The following is a 22442-nucleotide window of genomic DNA, read 5'->3' on the forward strand; positions in this document are numbered from 1 at the left end:
TCAACTTGTTTAAGTCGGGGTCCACGTTAATCAATTCATGGTACAAATATATACTATCAACATAATACAGTCATCACACAAGTTAATCATCATAGTATGTACATTGAATTATTGACATTATTTACAGGAGCTTTGGTTGATATCAGAACTTCAGTCATCAACAATTGCATCAACAGAGAAATGTGGACATTGAAACAGTGTAGGTCTTATTTAGTAGGATATGTACAGCCAGCAGAGAACATAGTGAGTTCACATAGCATAAGAACAAGTATATACATTAGAAGTACATTTGAGTTGTTTATAATCCGGGGAGATGGGATGTGAATGGAGGAGGGTATTAGTAAAGTGTTGAAGTTGCCTGGAGGTGTTGTTTTAGAGCGCTTTTGAAGGAGGATAGAGATGCACTTACTTTTATACCTGTTGGGAGTGCATTCCACATTGATGTGGCATAGAAAGAGAATGAGTTAAGACCTTTGTTGGGTCGGAATCTGGGTTTAACGTGGTTTGTGGAGCTCCCCCTGGTGTTGTGGTTATGGCGGTCATTTACGTTAAGGAAGTAGTTTGACATGTACTTCGGTATCAAGGAGGTGTAGCGGATTTTATAGACTAGGCTCAGTGCAAGTTGTTTTACTCTGTCTTCCACCCTGAGCCAGCCCACTTTGGAGAAGTGGGTTGGATTGAGGTGTGATCTGGGGTGGAGGTCTAAAAGTAACCGGATTAGCTTATTCTGGGATGTTTGGAGTCTAGATTTGAGGGTTTTGGAGGTGCTGGGGTACCAGGAGGTGCAAGCGTAATCGAAGAAGGGTTGAATGAGAGTTCCCGCTAGAATCCTCAAGGTGCTTTTGTTGACCAGAGAGGAGATTCTGTAGAGGAATCTCGTTCTTTGGTTGACCTTTTTGATCACCTTGGTTGCCATTTTAGGTAGTAGGGTTGTACGGTATAGCAGTATTAGTATAACATCGCAAAACTAATGAATAATTGTCGGGACTATACCGCCTCTGAAGAGTAAACAACATGTTAAATAAACGCCATTGGTGGATTTACACCTAACATCCACTGTAATGATACCAAGTACTAGAGCGTATCTAGTCGACACTACTATAATTACAGTGATATTTTTTTGGCAGCAGTATTTATTTGGTAATAATGCTGTATATTTGTGTAAAGCTAATGTTTACATATTGTGTACTACATTTCAGTTTGTTAATTGAATCATAAAGCTTATACATTGTCATTGTGTGTATTTCAGTTTTACAATAATAATAATAATAATAAAAAAAATAAAAGTCCAGTGCAAGACAAAGCAAGATCAACAACAATAAAGAGCCTAAATGGATTAATCTGCTTTGGAACTTTCTTAGAATGTCCTGGATTGGTTGTTAGCTGTCTGCCAAGCTTTATAACCTCAACACATACAGTGAGGGCAGAACACAAGTGTTACAACAGCGTGGCTTCGTTAAAAAAGAGTGCGAGTACTTTCATGGCCCGCCTGCAGTCAATTGAAAATGTGTGGCGCATTATGAAATGCAAAATACGACAGCGGCGACACCGGACTGTTGAACGACTGAAGCTCTACATAAAACAAGAATGGGAAAGAATTCCACTTTCAAAGCTTCAACAATTAGTTTCCTCAGTTCCCAAACGTTTATTGAGTGTTGTTAAAAGAAAAGGTGATGTAACACAGTTTTGAACATGCCCTTTCCCAACTACTTTGGCACGTGTTGCAGCCATGACATTCTAAGTTAATTATTATTTGCAAAAAAAAAAAAAAGTTAATGAGTTTGAACATGAAATATGTTGTCTTTGTAGCATATTCAACTGAATATGGCTTGAAAAGGATTTGCAAATCCTTGTATTCTGTTTATATTTACATCTAACACAATTTCCCAACTCATATGGAAACGGGGTTTGTATGTTCCCTATTTTATTCAAAGACAAACTTGCAATAAAAAAATTTTTTAATGTACTGTAATATTTTTTGTTAAAATAAAGCCAATAATGCAATTTTATTATGGCCCCCTGTATTTAGAAAAGTACAGAAAAGTATCAAAATAATCATGGTACCGGTAACTAGAATGTAGTCTGACATTTTGCACGTGGCAAGTGCAATCTCCCGTGTATTTTTTTATTTTTTTTTGTGCAGTCTAAATTGTTTCTGACTGCTGCCGCCACAAATGAACCGCAGTTCATTTTGGCACGAGGTAATTTATTTGCCATTCCTCCAAACGGGCTAAAATATTAGTCGGCTCTTTGATGTGGGTGTGGGCAGCAGAAGTGCAGCTGGATGAGATTGAGATAGGTCTGTGTTATTCATTACTGTGCTGCCCACATCCATGTAAGGAGACCCAATTTACTGGCTGTGGATTCGTGTCACCAGATGAATCATGGAAAAGGGGCTGGTGGCTCTAAGATGATGCCTCTGTGCACTCCCAGGCACAGTCGGGGTCGAAGATAATACAGGGGGTTTTTGATTTTCAATTGACCTCGCTCTCTAATTGGAGGAATGTATCATAGCTTTCGGAGTGGAAATGGAGCGCGGATATCGAGGCAGTTAGTAATGGTCACACTTCCAGGAAATATAATGATTATTGTGAAGTTTGAGTTCCTTGAAGGCAATTCCATCCTCAGTGAACTTAACAATTGTCCATCCATCCATTTTCTACAGCTTGTCCCTCACTGGGACACACGGGGTGCGGGTTAAACCTTGAACTAGTGTTGTCCCGATACCATTTTGGTACCGGTAATTGAAATTTTTAAATTCAACACTCTTAAAGGCCTACTGAAACTTACTACAACCGACCACACAGTCTGATAGTTTATATATCATCCATCCATCCATCTTCTTCCACTTATCCGAGGTCAGGCCGCGGGGGCAACAGCCTAAGCGGGAAACCCAGACTTCCCTCTCCCCAGCCACTTCGTTCAGCTCTTCCCGGGGGATCCCGAGGCGTTAACAGTAAATGATGTGGAGGAGCTTCGGCTTTACTTTGAGTTCCTCCCGGATGGCAGAGCTTCTCACCCTATCTCTAAGGGAGAGACCCGCCACACGGCGGAGGAAACTCATTTGGGCCGCTTGTACCCGTGATCTTGTCCTTTCGGTCATGACCCAAAGCTCATGACCATAGGTGAGGATGGGAACGTAGATCGACCGGTAAATTGAGAGCTTTGCCTTCCGGCTCAGCTCCTTCTTCACCACAACAGATCGATACAACGTCCGCATTACTGAAGACGCCGCACCGATCCGCCTGTCGATCTCACCATCCACTCTTCCCTCACTCGTGAACAAGACTCCTAGGTACTTGAACTCCTCCACTTGGGGCAGGGGCTCCTCCCCAACCCGGAGATGGCACTCCACCCTTTTCCGGGCGAGAACCATGGACTCGGACTTGGAGGTGCTGATTCTCATTTCGGTCGCTTCACACTCGGCTGCGAACCGATCCAGTGAGAGCTGAAGATCCCGGTCAGATGAAGCCATCAGGACCACATCATCTGCAAAAAGCAGAGACCTAATCCTGCGGTCACCAAACCGGAACCCCTCAACGCCTTGACTGCGCCTAGAAATTCTGTCCATAAAAGTTATATTTATTGCCACCTTTCCCAACTTCTTTGTCACGTGTTGCTGGCATCAAATTCTAAAGTTAATGATTATTTGCACCAAAAATAAATGTTTATGAGTTTGAACATGAAATATGTTGTCTTTGTAGCATATTCAACTGAATATGGCTTGAAAAGGATTTGCAAATCATTGTATTCCGTTTATATTTACATCTAACACCATTTCCCGACTCAATGGAAACGGGGTTTGTACTTCGACTCTATTCCCACATTCACCCATTCACACACGGTCGCTAAAGGACACTACGATCGTGACGAGGTTGGTAGAAGCTGGGGATCGAACCAGGAACCCTCAGGTTGCCGGCACATCCACTCTTCGTGTTGTCCGTTGGTCCAAGTACATTATTGGCAAACCTTTTTGAAACAAGCTTGAATAATCACTCAATCACCCACGGCTGACTCCTGAATCTCTAATCTCTATTTTACCAAGACAGGAGGGTTATGATGCATCGATACACTCGGCTCACACAGGATGCACAATATTGGCGTCACGAGAACAAGACGCAATGATATTTCGGCCGTGCTTACAGAAACAAAAATTGTGTGTGTGAGGCGGCTTTATGGAGCTTTAGAGTATTATTTCAATTTTGTCGAAAGGTTAAACCAGGGGTGTCAAACGTACGGCCCGTGGGACAAATAAGACCCACTGACCGGTTTTTATGCGGCCCGCGAGATGAGTTTGTTCAGTATAAATTGAGCTGAAATGGTTTAATGAAAGAAACTGCTGATCTAAATGTGCCCACTGGGTGTCGCAATAACAACTGTGTTGGGCAAAGAAAATGCTTGATGCCGGGGCCAAGCAAGAAGTCGTCGTCGGCGATCACTCGAAACGAGTATGACAGTCCTACTGTTAGTGGGACTGCCTTCAGGAAAACGCCGGTGCGTGAAATCTTTTAAAGTGGGGAAACTTAGACTTAGACCAGTGGTAGGGAACCTATGGCTCTAGAGCCAGATGTGGCTCTTTTGATGACTGCATCTGGCTCTCAGGTAAATCTGAGCTGACGTTGCTTAACACGATAAGTAATGAATAATTCCACTTGTAATCACAGTGTTAAAAATAATGTTCAAAATTTAAAACATTCTCATGCATTTTTAATCCATCCATCTGTTTTCTACCGCACCTGCTCAAGAAGTTGCGTTAATGGTAAGAAGTTATTTATCTATTATTGGTTAGTATGGGGTTTGAACTCCTGGGGGTTCTTCAGACCCCCAAGCACTGACATGAGAGTCTGTTTCAGGGTTATATTATTGTTTTATTTTTCAATAAGTCTCTCAGTTGCTTTCCAGCAATAATTTTTCCAGCCCCAACCCAGTTTCTCCTCCTGGCTGCTGCTTATAACAGAGCAACAGGTGATTAGATAACAAGGCCCAGGTGGGCCGTCTACGCATCTGTCGCTGCAGGCCCGCAGGCCACGCCCCCTCCACAGTTAGCTTCAGAATAACAATGTTATTACAAAGAATAAGAGACCTATTATACTCTAGAAATGTTGGTCTTACTTAAAAAATGCACGTGTTTCGTTGTGTTCAGTGTTAAAAAAAATATTATATGGCTCTTACAGAAATATATTTTAAAATATTTGGGTTTTTGGCTCTCTCAGCCAAAAAGGTTCCCGACCCCTGCTCTAGAGCATGGGTGTCAAACTCTGGCCCCAACGTGTATTTTCATTTGGCCCTTGAGGCAATATCAATCAAATTAACATTATAGCTGGCCCGCTAGTATTATACAGCGGCGGTGTCGCTGTAATACCGCATTCACCGCTAATACTCATACTTGCTAACCGCCCCCCCCGATTTTCCAAGGAGACTCCAAAATTTCAGTGCCCCTCACAAAAATCACAGGGGGCAACCATTCTCCCAAATTTCTCCCGATTCCCACCTGGACAACAATAAGGTATTGCCTCAAGCGTCCTCTAAAACCTTTCGTCACGTCCGCTTTTCCTACGTAGAAACGGCGTGCCGGCCTAGTCACGTGATATATGTGGCGTTTACACACACACACACACAAATGCATTGCAAGCTTGGTTAACAGCCATACAGGTCACACTGAGGGTGGCCGTATAAACAACTTTCAGACTGTTACAAATATGCGCCACACTGTGAACCAACACTTAACGAGATTGACAGGCAAATTTCGGGAGAACATCCGCACTGTAACACAACATAAACACAGCAGAACAAATACACAGAACCCCCTTGCAGCACTACCTATTCCTGGACGCTACAATATAAAAATGTATTATTAGCCTATGGGAAAAGTTTATTCTGATATTTACCTGAGAAGGCTGCAAATTGAAAAGAGGCATTCAATTTCTATTTAAATTTAATTTGATATGCTGTTGCTATTTTTAAATTATTAGTATTATTTGAAACTGGATTTTGCATGTCACTATAAAGTTATATAAGTCTCGCTTGTTCAATATTCAATGCAAAATTTTTTTGGGTCTCTATTAAAAGGTTAATTTGTTCAACCTTGGCCCGCGGCTTTGTTCGGTTTTACATTTTGGCCCACTCTGTGTTTGAGTTTGACACCGCTGCTCTAGAGCCAGATGTGGCTCTTTTGATGACTGCATCTGGCTCTCAGATAAATCTGAGCTGACGTTGCTTAACACGATAAGTCATGAATAATTCCACTGGTAATCACGATGTTAAAAATAATGTTCAAAATATAAAACATTCTCATGCATTTTAATCCATCCAACCGTTTTCTACCGCACCGGTTCAAGAAATAACAATGTTATTAAAAAGAATTAGAGAATTGCACACATTTAGTTGTATTCAGTGTTAAAGAATATGATATGGCTCTCATGGAAATACATTTTAAAATATTTGGCTTTCATTGCTCTGTCAGCCAAAAAGGTTCCCAACCCCTGACTTAGACAAACTGTAATGATCCACAAGAGAAATTATTCCACACAGTAACTCAGTTACAATGATGGAAAGTGTAAGTGCACAGACAGCCACCACACTGGGTCCATAAGCATGGAGACCAAAACAATTGGGGGATCATCTTTGCTGCAGCCTTTGTTCGCCTTTGTGACCGTTGTTGAATGATGCTTGTTCTTTGCAACCATCATCCGCCCGCTCCGCCGTTGAGGTCTTTTTCGACGAGGGAGACGCGCAGACTTTGTCACTTCTTCGCAAGGGAAACCCAGGACGACCGGCGCCTCCTCCCAGCTGCACGAGGCTGCCGGAGCTCCGGTCTGTCGGAGGACCGCCTATGGTTTTTGATTGATTGATTGATACTTTTATTAGCAGATTGCACAGTTCAGTACATATTCCGTACAATTGACCACTAAAGGGTGTGCTCCCCTAGCCTTTTGTCTTCTCAGACTAACCCGCAAGGCAGTGGGGCTACATAGTATGTCTTTACGGTTACGCCCCTCGAAACAAATTAAACGCAAAACCTGCAGTTTTAGGTCTTCTGCTTTGAACGCATTGTTCTTTGGCCCCCTCATTGCCCCTAAATGTCTCTGTCAATAATGAGATAGTGAGTGTATCTCAACCATCTTCAACAGTTTCTACCTCCGTGTGTGTACTTTGTTGACTTTGTTAAATGAGATATTTCACACCTATAAGTTTGTTATTTATTTTGTTCAATCCCAGATAGGCTGTGACTTCATATACATTGGCTCTGTAGTTACACCGAGACAAAGTCTAAGTTCGTTGTGTTTTTCAAAACGCACACATTTTTTTTCCCTCAGAATTGGAAATGTTTTGTCAAAATTAGAGATGTCCAATAATATCGGACTGCCGAAATTATCGGCCGATAAATGCTTTAAAATTTAATATCGGGAATTATCGGTATTGGTATCAAAAAGTAAAATGTATGACTTTTTAAGACGCCGCTGTACGTAGTGGTACACGGAGGTAGGGAGAAGTACAGAGCAGTTGCGTCTCCTAGTCATACTTGCCAACTCTCCCAATTTTCCCGGGAGACTCTCGAATTTCAGTGCCCCTGCCGATTTCCACCCAGACAACAATATAGGGGACATGCTTTAAAGAAACTGCAATTGCATGCCGGCCCAGTCACATAATATCTACGGCTTTTCACACACACAAGTGAATGCAAGGCATACTTACTCAACAACCATACAGGTCACACTGAGGGTGGCCGTATAAACAACTTTTGTTCAATCCCAGATAGGCTGTGACTTCATGTTTATTGGCTCTGGAGAAACACCGAGACAAATTCTAAGTTTGTTGTGTTTTTCAAACCGCATACCTTGAAAATAAACAGTTTTTTAAAAGGAAATTATTATTTTATCTGAGTCTTTAAATTAGTTTGCTTGTTGATGATTTTGTTTAATTTCGTATTGTGTAGTTATATTTGTATTGTAATTATTATTCTGTGACTGTAAATTGTTTGCCTGTTTTCTTATTGATGCTTTTATTTGATTTTTTCTGTATTTTGTAGTTATAATTAAATGCTTTTATTTGTAATTGTATTGCGTTAGTGGACCCCAGGAAGACAGGTGAGTTGTTGTGGCAGCCAGCTAATGGGGATCCTTAATAAAAATCAAATCAAATAGTTGGTACAAAATGCTGCTGCTAGACTTTTGACAAGAACAAGAAAGTTTGATCATATTACACCTGTACTGGCTCACCTGCACTGGCTTCCTGTGCACTTAAGATGTGACTTTCCGGTTTTTATACTGATGTATAAAATACTAAACGGTTTACAACAGCAAACTTTCCATCCTTGTCAGACTGCAGATTTTCTTGATGGATGTTTTCTTTTATATATAAGTCACTTATTGGTCTGGTTCCCACGTATTCATGTTCTTGTAAGTTTACAGACTCCAGTCGGAAGAGTTTAAGGTCACAGGACAACCTTGCCGTGTTGGCCAACTCAAACCTTGAAAATAAATAAACAAATAAATAAAGCCTTCAGATATGCTGCTCATTGGTTATGGAATTCATTTCAAAAGGATCTGAGGCTACCTGAACTCATCACACGATTGCAGGCAATTTTCAAAGGATCGAGAACCTGGTTCTATTTGGGACTCAACTTGTTTTTGATATGTTTTTTTAATTGTTGTTACTGAAACAATTTAATGTTTACCTATTGTGTGCTTGTTATATCAATGTGTTAAGTAATCTGTATTATTTTTTTATAGTGTGTGTGACTGCTGCTATTTTTGTTATATGTATTATGAAACCTGGTTTTCTGCCCTCTTGGCCAGGTCACTGAAGTGAAGTGAATTATATTTATATAGCGCTTTTTCTCGAGTGACTCAAAGCGCTTTACAGAGTGAAACCCAATATCTAATTTTTACATTTAAACCAGGTGGGTAAAGTGTCTTGCCCAAGGACACAACGGCAGTGACTAGGATGGCGGAAGCGGGTATCGAACCTGCAACCCTTAAGTTGCTGACACGGCCACTCTACCAACCGAGCTATACCTCCTGTAAAAGAGATTTTAATCTCAATAAAGGTTGAATAAAAGAAAATGAAAAATGAATGACATGGAAAATAGCTACTAAATACATTAAGAAGTTACTCACCAGTTACTCAGTACTTGAGTATTTTTCTATACCGAATACTTACGTACTTGTACTCAGCTGTTTATTGGGATGACTACTTTTTAATTTTACTTGAGTCGTATTACTTCAAAGGCCTACTGAAAGCCACTACTAGCGACCACGCAGTCTGATAGTTTATATATCAATGATGAAATATTAACATTGCAACACATGACAATACGGCCGCTTTAGTTTACTAAATTGCAATTTTAAATTTCCCGCGGAGTTTCCTGTTGAAAACGTCGCGGAATGATGACGCGTGTTTGTGACGTTATTGGTTGGAGGGGACATATTAGCCCAGCTCAACTCACGGCTAAAAGTTGTCTCTTTTCATCGCATAATTACACAGTATTTTGGACATCTGTGTTGCTGAATCTTTTGCAATTTGTTCAATTAATAATGGAGAAGTCAAAGAAGAATGCTGTTGGTGGAAAGCGGTGGATTGCAGCAACCGAAACACAGCCGGTGTTTCTTTGTTTGTTGTGAAGCTTTAACACAGAGCGGTCAAACAAACACGTTTCTCTACGTCAACCAGCAAGTTTTTGGATGGGAAAATTGTGATATTAAGTCGGCTCTTACCGGAGACTTGAGTGGATTACGCGACCTCATCCTGCAGCTCAAAAAGGCAGCTGTGATCTTGGCTCCTTGGCTTCTCTCAGAGACAATGGCGTTCACCGCAGCCATCCGACTTTCAGGTACGACTTTATAATCTCACTAAAATACTATTAAAACAATAAGCAGATAAGGGATTTTCCAGAATTATCCTAGTAAATGTGTCTAATTACATCTGAATCTCCCCCACTGCCGCCAACTGGAGCCGTAGCCTTTTCTTTTTTTATGTGCTTCACTCTAACTTTCCTAATCCACGAATCTTTCATCCTCGCTCAAATTAATGGGGAAATAGTCGCTTTCTCTGTCCGAATTGCTCGTACTGCTGGTGGCTCACATTATAAACGATGTGAGGAGCCCTCACACCGGTGAGGTCACACACACATCGTCCGCTACTTCCGGTAAAGGCAAGTCTTTTTTATTAGCGACCAAAAGTTGCAAACTTTATCGTGGATGTTCTCTACTAAATCCTTTCAGCAAAAATATGGCAATATCGCGAAATGATCAAGTATGACACATAGAATGGACCTGCTATCCCCGTTTAAATAAGAAAATTGCATTTCAGTTGGCCTTTAAAGCAGGGCTTGACACCATACGGGCCAGTTCAGTGCAAAACCTGGGAGACAAACATTTTTGCAGTAAATTCCTAAAAAACACTAAAGTGCTTTTGTGGTGTAGAGCAGTGGTCCACAACCACCGGGCCGCAGAATAATTGGTACCGGGCCGCAGAAGAATTTTTTATACATTTTTTTGAATCAAATCAACATAAAAAACACAAGATACACTTACAATTAGTGCACCATTCCAAAAAAACACCCCTTTTCATGAAAAAAACCCACTTTTTAATGGCGCGGGACAAATTATCAATCGTTGACTGGTCCGCAGCTACAAAAAGGTTGGGGACCACAGGTATAGAGGACTGATTACACACATGTTCTGCAATAACGGCCTGACTCCATTTTCATTCATTCTCTCTTCCCTTTGTAACCCCTGCAGAAGTCTTAATTCCATAGTCCAAAAAGTGTAAGGTTTACAACTTAATTTTTTTCACACTTCTACAACTTAAATGGTAAATGGGTTGTACTTGTATAACACTTTTCTACCCCTTTTTAAGGAGCCCAAAGCGCTTTGACAGTATTTCCACATTCGCCCATTCACACACACATTCACACACTGACGGCGGGAGCTGCCATGCAAGGCGCTCACCAGGACCCATCAGGAGCAAGGGTGACGTGTCTTGCCTAAGGACACAACGTAATAGTTGAATACTCTGGTACTAGGACAAAGAGACCCTTGGATACTTGGGTGCTTGGATAGAGTCAAACTTGTATACTCAGATATTAGGATAAAGTCACACATGAATACTAAGGTACAAGGGCAAAGTCACATTAAAATTTAAAAGGTACTAGGATAAAGAGTTCCAAGGTACTCAGGTACTAGGATAAATTCATTCTTGAATACTTAGGTCCCTAGGAAAAAGAAATCCGGGTTACTCAAGTACTAGGATAAAGAGACCGGGATACTCGGTTACTAGGATAAGAAGATCCAGGATACTTAGATACTAGGATAAAGAGATCCAGGATACTTCGGTACTAGGATAAAAATGTCCAGGACAAATAGGTACGAGGATAAAGAGATCCAGGATACTAAACTACAAGGATAAAGAGACGAGGGTACTTAGGTACTATGGTAAAGAGATCCAGGATATTTAGGGAACTAGGATGAAAAGATCCAGGATTCTTAGGTAGTAGGATAAAGAGATCCAGGATACTCAGTTACTATGATAAAGAGATCCAGGATTCTTAGGTTCTAAGATAAACAGATCCAGGATACTTGGGTACTAGGATAAAGTGATCCTTGATATCGCGTTACTAGGATGAAAAGATCCAGGATTCTTAGGTAGTAGGATAAAGAGATCCAGGATACTCAGTTACTATGATAAAGAGATCCAGGATTCTTAGGTTCTAAGATAAACAGATCCAGGATACTTGGGTACTAGGATAAAGTGATCCTTGATATCGCGTTACTAGGATGAAAAGATCCAGGATTCTTAGGTAGTAGGATAAAGAGATCCAGGATACTCAGTTACTATGATAAAGAGATCCAGGATTCTTAGGTTCGAAGATAAACAGATCCAGGATACTTGGGTACTAGGATAAAGTGATCCTGGATATCGCGTTACTAAGATAAAAGATCCAGGATACGGGGTACAAAGATGTGGGGGGGGACTGACAATGACAATGACAGCACATGATTAGAATGGGGAAAAAAACGACTTCTAAATGAAAGTTTGTCACTCTCTCATTCTGTGATGGTGTGAACCTACAGCTTTCTCCTGGAGCGTTTCATACTTTTTAGCTACAAAGTGAATTGAGATACAATGTCTGCTGCTGATATTTCTGATTGTTTCACTTATTCAGCAGATCCTAGTGTACTGCACATGTTTACCGCTCTATAAGTATTAATTACCGCTCTATAAGTATCCTGGATGCAATTTTACTCTTGGACTATGCACGGATCGACCTATCTAATCATTGATATAGGCTTTTTGGAAAGGACGCTTATAAAGGACACTTAAGAGCACGAGAGAACAGGAAATTTAGATTTGAGAGTACCCGCAGTCTGCAGGATGACACAGACACAAGAGGCCTCACAAGGAGAAAACAAATGGAACAGCAGATGAATGCAATGTGGAGCAGCATGGTGAAGATGTTCACCATTGTTCTCCGAAGATATGAACATAAATACTGAGGGGGGGGGAGGACTGAGGAACATTAAGTCCTGATCAAACCAGCATGGAGAATCTCAGCGCGACACTTAAAGCACTAAACTTTCACTGAATGGTTTGTATTCACAAACACACTCGGGAGACAATGCAAGGAAACGGTTGCAAAGAAGATCTTTAATAAGTGATTGTACCAAATGTCAAATGTAATGTACACCTGTACTCACTAGGAACAATCACATCGAAAAATACAATAAATGTATACAGGCCGAATCTAATTAAAATCTATTTTTTCGTCATGTCAACCGCCCGACCCGCGGTCTCATCCGCGGACTCCGCGGATGAGACCGCAAATTGCGCATCTCTACTACCTACTTACTCTGCACATCCTTCATCAATCAATCAATCAATCAATCAATCAATCAATCAATGTTTACTTATATAGCCCTAAATCACTAGTGTCTCAAAGGGCTGCACAAACCACTACAACATCCTCGGTAGGCCCACATAAGGGCAAGGAAAACTCACACCCAGTGGGACGTCGGTGACAATGATGACTATGAGAACCTTGGAGAGGAGGAAAGCAATGGATGTGGAGCGGGTCTAACATGATACTGTGAAAGTTCAATCCATAATGGATCCACACAGTCGCGAGAGTCCAGTCCAAAGCGGATCCAACACAGCAGCGAGAGTCCCGTTCACAGCGGAGCCAGCAGGAAACCATCCCAAGCGGAGGCGGATCAGCAGCGCAGAGATGTCCCCAGCCGATACACAGGCAAGCAGTACATGGCCACCGGATCGGACCGGACCCCCTCCACAAGGGAGAATGGGACATAGAAGAAAAAGAAAAGAAACGGCAGATCAACTGGTCTAAAAAGGGAGTCTATTTAAAGGCTAGAGTATACAAATGAGTTTTAAGGTGAGACTTAAATGCTTCTACTGAGGTGGCATCTCGAACTGTTACCGGGAGGGCATTCCAGAGTACTGGAGCCTCAAATGAAAAAGCTCTATAGCCCGCAGACTTTTTTTGGGCTTTGGGAATCACTAATAAGCCGGAGTCCTTTGAACGCAGATTTCTTGCCGGGACATATGGTACAATACAATCGGCAAGATAGGATGGAGCTAGACCGTGTAGTATTTTATACGTAAGTAGTAAAACCTTAAAGTCACATCTTAAGTGCACAGGAAGCCAGTGCAGGTGAGCCAGTATAGGTATATATGTATGTATATATGTATATAAAGGTATATACAGTACAGGCGTAATGTGATCAAACTTTCTTGTTCTTGTCAAAAGTCTAGCAGCCGCATTTTGTACCAACTGTAATCTTTTAATGCTAGACATGGGGAGACCCGAAAATAATACGTTACAGTAATCGAGACGAGACGTAACAAACGCATGGATAATGATCTCAGCGTCTTTAGTGGACAGAATGGAGCGAATTTTAGCGATATTACGGAGATGAAAGAAGGTCGTTTTAGTAACGCTTTTAATGTGTGCCTCAAAGGAGAGAGTTGGGTCGAAGATAATACCCAGATTCATGCCCTCGATCACCTGCCACGCACCTTGCTATTCATGCCCCTTGTTTTTGGTCACAGTAAGTGTTTTGTTTTAGTTGTTCATAGCCATGCCATCGTGCTGTTTTTGTTTATAGTTCATTGTTATTCATGCCATTGAGCAAGTGTTTTGGTTTCATGTTTATAGTTCTAGTCTCCGTGTTTTGTTTCATAGCCCTGTTTTTGTACCGCCTTTGTTTTCCTGTTTTTGTATTATAGTGTTTAAACAAATTAAACATGTACCTTAATTCACGCCTGGCTCGTCCCAAATTCCCTCTGCGTCGAAGAAGCAAAACAAACCCAAGTCAAAATCCTGACACATCCGTCGTCATGTCTTTCATAACGATTGTGAACGATAGGCAAAATTCCCCCCAAAAGTGCAGTTCCCCTTTAAGTCTAAAAATAAGTGGATTATAACTTATTAGGGCGAGTGGCATTCTATAATTCATCAGCACTTAATGCAAAATGTAATTTTCCTCATGAATAACTCACAGCTTAATTGTCGAACCTCTGCAACGAGGCTGCATTATCAAGCAGAGGTGTGCAGAACCAAACGCCTAAACTTGATAAATAAAACCCGCTGGGTCGGTTTGTATTATGGAGAGAAGCATGACATTGGAAAGAAATGCTATTAAAATATTGCAGCATGGGGCATATTTACCGAGCAGAGGAGAAACAGTGGCTACTATCAATGTAGCTCAGTTGGGTTTCAAACCACATAACAGGAGCAGATAGCTCTTGTTCCACAATTTTTCCCCTCTGTTCTCTTGCCGGTGACTTCTCTCAAGTCGTGCAGGTTGAAGCCTGCAGCTTCAAGTCATGATGCATTTGTGAGATCTTTTGAGGACTTGTCATGTAAAACACAAGCGTGACTAATATCCACAGAACATGGGTCCCACTGACTCAAACTTCGTTTTAGATCCGGCCAAAGGCAGATGTAGCTCATGGAAACCGCAAATGAATTTTTGTTCGGAAAAGAGGGACAGTTCAATTTTACTTTTGTTACATGTGTGCAGATCCGGCCCAAGGCATAAGCCATGGGTGTCAAAGTCAAATACAGAGTGGGACAACATTTTAAACGGAACAAAGCCGCGGGTCAAAGTTGAACAAATGAACCTTTTAATAGGGACCCAAACAAGTTTTGCATTAAATATTGAACAAGCAAGGCTTATATAACTTTAGTGACATGCAAAATCCAGTTTGAAATAATAATAATAATGATTAAAAAAAATATCAATGGCATATCAAATAAAATTTTTATAAAAATTGTATGCCTTTTTTTCTATTTGCAATCTTCTGAGGTAAATATTAAATGTTTTCCACAGGCTAATAATAAATTTGAAAATAAAATAACAATAATGAATGAACCAAACATTCAAGCCTTGAAGTAGCAAGAGAAAATGCATGAATAAAACGTTAATTATTGCTCAGTTTGCTGGAAGTTTCCCGGAAGAGTTAGTGCTGCAAAGGGTTCTGGGTATTTGTTCTGTTGCGTTACGGTGCGGATGTTCACCCGAAATGTGTTTGTCATTCTTGTTTGGTGTGGGTTCACAGTGTGGCGCATATTTGTAACGGTGCTAAAGTTGTGACCTGTATGGCTCTTGACCAAGTATGCCTTGCATTCACTTGTGTGTGTGTGGGTAAAAGCCACAAATATTATGTAACACGCTGTTAGTGTGGAGGAAAAGCGGACCTGACGACAGGTTGTAGAGAACGCTAAAGGCAGTGCCTTAAATGCAGGCCCCCAATATAGTTGTCCAGGTGGAAATCGGTAGAAATTTGGGAGAATGGTTGCCCCGGGAGATTTTCGGGAGGGGCACTGAACTTCGGGAGTCTACCGGGAAAATTAGGAGGGTTGGCAAGTATGAGTATTAGCGGTGAATGCAGTATAACACCGGCGGGCCAGCTCTAATGCTAAATTGATATTGGTATTTGTTCTGTTGTGTTACGGTGCGGCTGTTCACCCGAAATGCGTTTGTCATTCTTGTTTGGTATGGGTTCACAGTGTGGCGCATATTTGTAACAGTGCTGAAGTTGTTTATACAGCCACCTTCAGTGTGACCTGTATGGCTGTTGACCAAGTATGCCTTGCATTCACTTGTGTGTGTGTGGGTAAAAGCCACAAATATTATGTGACACGCTGTTAGTATGGAGGAAAAGCGGACCTGACGACAGGTTGTAGAGAACGCTAAAGGCAGTGCCTTAAATGCACGCCCCTAATATAGTTGTCCAGGTGGAAATCGGTAGAAATTTGGGAGAATGGTTGCCCCGGGAGGTTTTTCGGGAGGGGCACTGAACTTCGGGAGTCTACCGGGAATAGAAAAATATCACTAACAGGGCGGACGCAGAGAAACACATTTTATTTCTAGAGACTCCGTACCTACTGTCAAAACTCTAAAGAGCGACTGCACACTTCCTGTCTTCACCATAAAAGACCTGTTTCATCCTGCCTGTGCTAACAAAATAAGAGTCTCAGAAAGCTAGCAAGCTACGGAGTTTGATGCCAATGTATTTCTCCCCCGCCCTCAGCGACCGCTCCCTCTCCTCGCTCGCCCACACACTCACCTGCTGCCAGACATTAAAGGGCCACACACATATGCTACTCTCATAACAAAGTGTTTAAAAAGGAGTATGCAAGTTGGACAAATGAGATGCCAAATCCAACCACTTTCATGTGGTATTGGACAGAAAGGAGGACTTTTTTTTTCCTCCATTTGAAAATGCGGACGTTATCAGCACCACTGTCTGATTCCAATCAATGCAAGTCATCAGAATCAGGTAATACACCAACTTATATTCTTGTCTTCATGAAAGAAAGGAATCTATGTGTGTTAAACATGCTTGTATTATCATTAAACAACATTAACTTGTTAACAAAAATGTTTCTTTCATAAATAAATAAATATAAATTATAAATAGGAATGAGGTAGATCTCCTCGACTTGGTCAATTGAAAAGTAGCTCACCTGCAGAAAAAGTGTGAGCGCCCCTGAGTTAGGCTATGCAAATAACTACCTCGAAATAAAATTGTGGTTTTGTGCAGAAATCCTTTTTTTTTCAGTGGCATCTTATGACTAACACATTCAGCTTGTTTACTTATTAAAGCCCAGCGACTGTGTTGTTAAGCATACAATGTTGTGATCAACACTTCATATGGTTTGATATGAGAAGAGGAGACAAGGGAAATAACTGGCTGAGTAGCTGCACTCAGCACACATTTTACACTACAGATTTATCATTCAGTCCCTCTGGAATACTGCAGGTTTTTTTTTTTTTTTTTTTGTGTGAAAGCTGCGGCATAAAATGCCTGAATTTGAAATAGCTTTTTCAAAAAGTTACGGCAAAACGTCCTTCAGAAAACTATGAATCAACTTAAGATTATTATGGATTTGTCATGAACGTCATTTGTAAGCTCAACCTCAAACAGCAATGGTTGTCAGAAAAATAAAAAACAACAACTACTGTATTAATGTTTTACTAATTCTATACCGCACAAACTAAAAACAAACTCAGAACTTACTGTCACGTAACCGTAATGTTTTATTCATAACTCATATTTGTAATGGTTTTATACAATTATTGAAATACCGTATTTTTCGGACTATAAGTCGCAGTTTTTTTCATAGTTTGGCCGGGGGTGCGACATATACTCCGCAGTGACGTATGTGGGAAATTATTAACACATTACCGTAAAATTAGGGGTGTAACGGTACGTGTATTTGTACGGGGGGTTTCGTTTCGGTACGAGGGTGTATCGAACGAGTTTGTAAACTAAAGTCTTAACAAGCCGCTCTGCTTTCTGCCTCTGTCTGAGCAGTGAGCACCCAGCATTGTCCCGCTCACACAACCATCTGATTGGTTCCATACAAAGCCAATCAGCAGTGCGTATTCAGAAAGCAAGGAGTCAGTACTCCGGCGTCGAGATGAGCAGATATGTGTTTAGTAGGTGAGCAGCAGACATCGTACTCTCCCCAAATGATTTAAAACACTTCCCAGTCACAACTATTACTATGAGCCTGTTGACTTTCGAGAAACTTAAACTGCAGCTCACCTCTCTCATAGTTCTGGGTTGAGGTGAAGGCTAATTAGATTTTAGCGTTAGGTTAGCTCATTTTGCTGTGTGTGTGTGTGCGTGTGTGTGTGTATAATAAAAGTCAACTACAGGCTTCCCAAATGCTGTAATAAATTAAGCATGAGTTGACTTGAAACTGTTTAATGTTGCACTTTTTCAATGTAGAAGAAAGGTTTTGTCATTTTATGTAATCAAAGCAACAACTTAATGTGGATTAACGTGGGTAGAATTATTATAGTGTTCCCAATGTTAAACGGATAAAGCAATTGTTTACAAATTTGGTAAATAAATACCCCAAAAATTTATATTTTGTTGTTTTCTTACTGTACCGAAAATGAACCGAACCGTGACCTCTAAACCGAGGTACGTACCGAACCGAAATTTTTGTGTACCGTTACACCCCTACGTAAAATATCAAATAATATTTTTTATCTGATTCGCGGAAAAGACGAAGAAAATGTCAGCAATCGTCACACACACTTCAACCTATAAGAATTCGGGGTCATGGCAAAAGTGCATTGTGGGTCATGGAATGCTAACTGCTATATGCTACTGTTGTAGCTATTAAAATGGATCATTTCATCGTTGGCGGTAACTTATAAAAACTGAGAAGAGCTGAACAAAAATTGCGCCGAAAAGGAAATCATGTGGTGCAGATTACAGGCTGGACGTAGTGAAATATGCAGCAGAAAACAAAAAGAGGAAGCGGCGCATACCTTTGGAGTTGGCAGAGTTTTGTACAGGCGACGTCCAAGAAGAAGATTTCATGGGATTTATCGATTAGGAGTGACAGATTTTTGGTAAACGTATAGCATGTTCTATCTGTTATAGTTATTTGAATGACTCTTACCATAATATGTTAGGTTAACATAGCAGTTGCTTATTTATGCCTCATATAACCTACACTTATTCAGCCTGTTGTTCACTATTCTTTATTTATTTTAAATTGCCTTTCAAATGTCTATTCTTGGTGTTGTGTTTTATTAAGTAAATTTCCCCCAAAAATGCGACTTATTCTCCAGTGCGACTTATATATGTCTTTTTCCTTCTTTTTTATGCATTTTTGGCAGTTGCGACTTATACTCCAGTGCGACTTATACTCCAAAAAATACGGTAGTTTGCAGACATTCGCCATGTTTATTTGACGCTTAAAAAGTTTTTGTCTATCTTAAACATTATTTGTTATTATTTGTTATTATCCAATATTTAAATGAAACCTAAAATATGACTTATTTTATCTTTGTGGAAAAACTTGGACACAATGTGTTGTCAAGCTTATGAGATGTGATGCAAGTTTAAGTCACTGTGAAAATAATGTTCTTTTTTTTTTTTAATTATTTTTATTTTTTTATAATTGGCTGTAATGATAATGTCAATGAGGGATTTGTAATCACTGCTGTGTTGGAATTATTATTAATATTGATAGCGTATATTATAAATTTTTGTCTGACTACTTTTGGATTGTTTTGTGTCATGTTTGAGTGTCCTCTCTGTCGATTGCTATTCTGAATGTTGCTGGGCCGGTTTTGGAATTGGAATTGTATTATTGGGTATTATTTTGTTGGATAAATAATCAATCAATCAATCAATTGACAAAGAGCTGTAGCTGCGACACATTGTCTTTAATCTCCTTTCTAATGACTTCAATTTTCTTATCAACTGTATGTGGGTATTAAGGGCGCCGCCCTCCACTGGTTCCGAGTTTTTGTGTAAAAATAGACAGTTTTATGTCTTCCACAGCTCCACTACCACACGGGGTCCCCCAGGGCTCAATCCTTGCCCCAATCTTATTTGCGCTTTACCTTCCCCCCCTTGGTTCTATTCGTAGGAAGTATGGTATTGCATTTCATTTTTATGCCGATGATTGCCAGATCTATTTTCCCATGGCACAAAACAACACAGTTCAACGTCTCATTGACTGCCTGCACGACATCAAAGCCTGGCTTTCAGCTAACTTCCTGAGTCTAAATGAAGACAAAACAGAAGTTATGTTGTTCGGTCCAAGTCGCTCTCCCCTCCCCCAACGTTGACCTCGGCACTCTGACCCCGTATCTCAGCGACCGTGTCACAAGCCCGGAGGTAAATTTTGACTCAGATTTTAAATTCGAAAAACAAATCAGCAGCGTCGTTCAAAAAAGCTTTTATCAACTATGCCAAATAGTGAAAGTGAAACCGCTTCTGTCAGGACATGACCTCGAGAAATTAATTCACGCCTTTATCTGGAATGGTTTAGACGACTGCAATGCCCTGTATGTCGGCATTAGCCGGGCCTGCAGCTGGTGCAGAACTCTGCTGCTGGTCTGCTAACAAAGACCCGCAGACGTGAGCACATCACCCCTATATTAGCGTCCCTTCACTGGCTCCCTGTGCGTTATCCAATCAATTTTAAACTCCCATTTGTTTTTAAATGTCTAAACAACCCCGCGCCAACATATCTTGGCCGATCAGCTGCTACTGACGGTCCCTGACAGAAGGCTGAAGCTTAGAGGTGACAGAGCTTTCGCCGCTGCTGCTCCCAAGCTCTGGAACGACCTACCTCTGAGTGTTAGACAAGCCTCCTCTCTTCTTCTTTTTAAAGCTGCTGCTCCCAAGCTCTAAAACCACCTACCTCTGAGTGTTAGACAAGCCTCCTCTCTTCCTCTTTTTAAATCTCTCTTAAAAACATACTTTTATTCCTTGGCTTTTAACACTAAGTGATCTTTGACCCAACTCTCTCCTTTGAGTCACACATTAAAAGCGTTACTAAAACGGCCTTCTTTCATCTCCGTAATATCGCTAAAATTCGCTCCATTTTGTCCACTAAAGACGCCGAGATCATTATCCATGCGTTTGTTACGTCTCGATTACTGTAACGTATTATTTTCGGGTCTCCCCATGTCTAGCATTAAAAGATTACAGTTGGTACAAAATGCGGCTGCTTGACTTTTGATAAGAACAAGAAAGTTTGATCACGTTACGCCTGTACTGTATATACCTTTATATACATATATACATACATATATACCTATACTGTATATACCTTTATATACATATATACATACATATATACCTATACTGTATATACCTTTATATACATATATACATACATATATACCTATACTGTATATACCTTTATATACATATATACATACATATATACCTGTACTGGCTCACCTGCACTGGCTTCCTGTGCACTTAAGATGTGACTTTAAGGTTTTACTACTTACGTATAAAATACTACACGGTCTAGCTCCATCCTATCTTGCCGATTGTATTGTACCATATGTCCCGGCAAGAAATCTGCGTTCAAAGGACTCCGGCTTTTTAGTGATTCCCAAAGCCCAAAAAAAGTCTGTGGGCTATAGAGCGTTTTCTGTTCGGGCTCCAGTACTCTGGAATGCCCTCCCGGTAACAGTTCGAGATGCTACCTCAGTAGAAGCATTTAAGTCTCACCTTAAAACTCATTTGTATACTCTAGCCTTTAAATAGACCTCCTTTTTAGACCAGTTGATCTGCCGCTTCTTTTCTTTTTCTTCTATGTCCCACTCTCCCGTGTGGAGGGGGTCCGGTCCGATCCGGTGGCCATGTACTGCTTGCCTGTGTATCGGCTGGGGACATCTCTGCGCTGCTGATCCGCCTCCGCTTTGGATGGTTTCCTGCTGGCTCCGCTGTGAACGGGACTCTCGCTGCTGTGTTGGATCCGCTTTGGACTGGACTCTTGCGACTGTGTTGGATCCATTATGGATTGAACTTTCACAGTATCATGTTAGACCCGCTCCACATCCATTGCTTTCCTCCTCTCCAAGGTTCTCATAGTCATCATTGTCACCGACGTCCCACTGGGTGTGAGTTTTCCTTGCCCTTATGTGGGCCTACCGAGGATGTCGTAGTGGTTTGTGCAGCCCTTTGAGACACTAGTGATTTAGGGCTATATAAGTAAACATTGATTGATTGATTGATTGATATCCATCCTACAATGGCGCCCCATTATACACCTGCTGTGAACCTGTTTTTACGTTTTATTTATTTATTTTTCATCATGTTCTGTTTTTGTTGTGTTGTTTGCACGGTCTTCGTATTATCTTTTTAACCTGTTCACTTTGGCTACCCTTGTGGTCAATTTTAAATGTGCTCTATAAATAAAGTTGATTTGATTTATTAAAGAAATTCATCAAGTTATCTGCCGAGTGGGCGGAGCTACAGGAAGGAGTCCCTTGTTGGGTTAGCGATGCTACTGTACTAAAGAAAAATTGAACATCGTTTTTATTAAGGCAGATGAGATTTGAGTAATATTTAGCTTTAATATTTATAAGTTATTATACTATCACTCCATGCTTGATGGAAAACCTCAAGTTTAGTCGAGCGCC

At 40.8% G+C, this 22442-nt stretch overlaps 1 protein-coding gene across 12 annotated transcripts in view; it reads right to left on the reverse strand.

Moving 5' to 3' along the window:
• tspan9a (tetraspanin 9a) overlaps nt 1–22442 on the reverse strand; it is an 818127-nt gene that overhangs the window by 315781 nt on the left and 479904 nt on the right. The window lies entirely within an intron of this gene.

This window comes from Nerophis ophidion, linkage group LG12 (genome assembly GCF_033978795.1).
Source record: "Nerophis ophidion isolate RoL-2023_Sa linkage group LG12, RoL_Noph_v1.0, whole genome shotgun sequence".
Lineage (NCBI taxonomy): Eukaryota > Metazoa > Chordata > Actinopteri > Syngnathiformes > Syngnathidae > Nerophis > Nerophis ophidion.